Raw genomic sequence first — 3657 nt, 5'->3', positions numbered from 1 at the left:
ATGAGGCTCTTTGAGACGTGTCCCTGCGGTGCTGGGGATCACCAAACCCCAATGCCAACCCAGATTCCTGCAGTTTGGAGCTTTCCCGTGCCTGGCAGCAGCCTCCAGGATCATTTTGGGAATATTTCCTCRCTCCTCGTTTTCAGGAGGAGAAACGCTTTGGAGAAGCGTTTGGAAAGTCGCTGAGCTCCGTGCTGTGGGTTTGGCTCCCTCCTCCGGGCTCTCCCCTGAGGCTGGGAACGGCCGGGGCTGYTCGGAGCCGGCTCCATCCCCGCTCGGGGCACGGAGAAGAGGGAACAGGAGCGGGAATGAGCGCTCCGAGKCGGGATTTGCCCTTCCCAGGATCCTTTCCCGAGGTTTTTCCAGGYCGGGCAGGGACCCGGCTGCCCTCCCCGCGTCAGGGATGAAGGAAAACTGCCGGCTGTGGAGCAGCTGTGCCGGGGGAGGCCGGGCCGGCCGTGACCCCGGGCGCTCCGCAGCTCCCGTTACACTCCCGGGAGGCTCGGACCGAGCCGGCGCCTTTGAGGGACATTCCATGGGTGGGCTGTGCCGGGATTTAGGGTTCCTAAACCCCTCCAGCTCAGCCGAGGGTTTGGGAGCTGGCACATCCAGTTCCCAAAATCAGTGCAGGGCAGCGGAGTTAYTGGCGGGGCCGGAGTTATCCCGGCTGCTGGCAGCGGCTTTCCCTGCGCGGATCCCGATTAAGGGATTTAACCTCCCTCCTTCCGGCCACAAAGCCTGGCCTGTTATTTTTCCGTGGCCGGGTCAGGAGCTGGGAATTTGCGGGGCTCGTTTTGGAGGTGAGCCCCGCAAATTCCTCGCGGGTTCGGCTCCGYGGCGGCGAAGCTCTGCCCTGCTTGGCCCGGTCAGGACCGGGATCAGAGGCAGGAGCTGCATCCGGAGGGAGTAATTAAGCGGCTGTGCTAATTGTGGGGTTTGAGCTCTGCCCAGAGMCCTGGTGCTGTCACAGGTGCTGCCCCTGGGGTGACAATTCCTGCATTCCGAGCTTCTCCTCTCAGTTACACCCGGCACGAGGCTGTAATTTAAATGGAATTTCCTTCTGGGAGAGCTGGGATTGCTTGGCCTGGAGAAGGGAAGGGGCCCGGGAGAGCTCAGAGCCCCTGGCAGAGCCTGGAGGGGCTCCAGGAGAGCTGGAGAGGGACTGGGGACAAGGGATGGACAGACAGGACACAGGGAATGTGGTCACACTGGAAAAGGGGGATTGAAATGGGATTTTGGGAAGGAATGAAGATCGGGAGGGGGTGGGATGCGATTCCCAGAGAAACCGAGGCTGCTCCATCCCTGGCAGTGCCCAAGGCCAGGCTGGAGCACCCTGGGACAGGGGAGGTGTCCCTGCCATGCCAGGGGTGGCACTGGATGGGATTTAAAGTCCCTCCCARGCATTGCAGGGTTCCATGAACTCCCCACAGGGACCTCCCGGAGTCCCTCTGGGTGCTGTTCCCCCTCCCTTTGTGGATCCCAGAGGGGTCCCAGGGTCTGTGAGGAGGGGTCTCAAAGGGGTCACAGGTTCTGTCCCCCTTCCCGTGTGTGGGTCCCAAAGGGGTCCTGGGTGCTGCATCTCCTCCCTGTGCAGATCCCAAAGGGGTCCCCGATGTCTGTCATATTCCCCAAAGGGGTCAGGGGGTCTGTCCCCCTCCCACTATGAGTCCCAGAGGGGTCAGGGGGTCTGTCCTCCTCCCCGTGTGGACCCCAAAGAGGTCTCGGGTGCTGCTCCCCCTCCCCTTGTGGGTCCCAAGGTGTTCCTGGGCTCTATCCCCCTCCCCAGGGTGTCCCAGACTCTGTCCCCCTCCCGAGGGGTGTCCCAGGTTCTGTCCCCTCCCCAGAGTGGTCCCAGCCTCTGTCCCCCTCCCCCAGGGTGGTCCCACGCTCTGTCCCCTCCCCAGTGACCCCGACCCTCCCTCTCGGTGCCCTTTGCCCGGCGCTTTGGGCTCCCGGGGCTGTGTTTGCTGTGCCACGGCCGCTCCCAGCCCTGCTCATCCCTGACTCACCTGGGCCGGCCCCGCCCCTGTCCCCACCCGGGTGTCCCATAAAGGGACCATAAAGGGGGTGAATGGCCCCAAAAGCAGCTCCGTGGCCTTCCCAGCCCTGCAAGCACCGCCTTTGCTGGCACTGAGGCCGAGGGAGGAGGAACAGGGGATCTCTGAGTGCCCAGCCCTAAAAAGTCCCTCCCTTTCCCCCGAGTGCCCAGGAGCCTGTGGGTGCTGGCTCTGCAGCTCAGGAGGGTCAGGGAGGGCAGCTTTGGGATGGGGACACGCTCAGGATGCTCCATGTCGTTGGGGAAGAAAAGTGGCTTTATTTGGGATGAGGGAATGCAGCCTCCGTGCCTCAGTTTCCCCAGGCTATGGATACCTGCCCTGTGGGTGTCACTGCCGTGTCCCACGTGGCCCTGGAGCAGAACTGCTCATCCGAGGAGCTTTTCCTGGGGGATTTTGGGGCAAAAAGCAGGAGAAATGTTAGCCCGTGTGGAGCAGCTGGGGCAGGATCTGGCTGGGATGAGCTGGCGGGGCAAGGGGAGCTGGGAATTTGGGGCTGGGGGCTTTTCCTGCCCTCGAGGAGCTGGGAATTCGGGGCTGGGGGCTTTTCCTGCCCTCGGGGACACTCTGGCAGATCTGCCAGGGAAGCTGGGACAGGGATGCTGCAGGAATCCCAATTCTGGTGGTGTTCCTGATCCCGGTGATGTTCCCCATTCCCACTGATGTTCCCCATTTCCGGGGCTGTTCCTCATTCTCGGTGATGTTCCCCATTCCCGGGGTGTTCCCAATCCCGTAGATGTTCCCACAATCCCTGGAACGCTCTGGACGAGCTGCTGGGGGAGCTGGGATAGGGATCTGTAGGAAGCCCCATTCCTGATTCCCAGGGCTGTTCCCATTCCCACTGATGTTCCCATTCCCAGGGCTGTTCCCATTCCCCGTGGTGTTCCCCATTCCTGCTGATGTTCCCGATCCCTGTGCTGCTCCCCATTCCCGGTGCTGTTCCCAATTCCCGGGTGTGTTCCCCATTCCCGCTGATGTTCCCCATTCGCAGTTCTGTTCCCGATCCCGGTGCTGTTCCCGATCCCAGTTCTGTTCCCATTCCCGGTTCTGTTCCCCATTCCCAGTTCTGTTCCCATTCCCGGTTCTGTTCCCCATTCCCAGTTCTGTTCCCATTCCCAGTTCTGTTCCCATTCCCGGTTCTGTTCCCATTCCCGGTGCTGTTCCCCATTCCCAGGGCTGTTCCCGATCCCGGTTCTGTTCCCCATTCCCGGTTCTGTTCCCGATCCCGGTTCTGTTCCCCATTCCCGGTTCTGTTCCCCATTCCCGGTTCTGTTCCCGATCCCGGTGCTGTTCTCGATCCCGGTGCTGTTCCCGATCCCGGTTCTGTTCCCATTCCCGGTGCTGTTCCCATTCCCGGTTCTGTTCCCATTCCCGGTTCTGTTCCCATTCCCGGTGCTGTTCCCATTCCCGGTGCTGTTCCCATTCCCGGTGCTGTTCCCCATTCCCGGTTCTGTTCCCATTCCCGGTTCTGTTCCCGATCCCGGTGCTGTTCCCATTCCCGGTGCTGTTCCCATTCCCGGTGCTGTTCCCCATTCCCGGCTCTGTTCCCGATCCCGGTTCTGTTCCCGATCCCGGTTCTGTTCCCATTCCCGGTTCTGTTCCC

General features: G+C 61.9%; 1 protein-coding gene across 1 annotated transcript in view; it reads left to right on the top strand.

The window, feature by feature from the left end:
* LOC130587404 (metal transporter CNNM4-like) overlaps positions 1–3657 on the top strand; it is an 18244-nt gene that overhangs the window by 2161 nt on the left and 12426 nt on the right. The gene's annotated exons all lie outside the window — the stretch shown is intronic.

This window comes from Malurus melanocephalus, unplaced genomic scaffold (genome assembly GCF_030028575.1).
Source record: "Malurus melanocephalus ecotype Western Australia unplaced genomic scaffold, MMel_1.1 scaffold_1859, whole genome shotgun sequence".
NCBI lineage: Eukaryota > Metazoa > Chordata > Aves > Passeriformes > Maluridae > Malurus > Malurus melanocephalus.
This window is presented reverse-complemented; position numbering and strand designations above follow the sequence as displayed.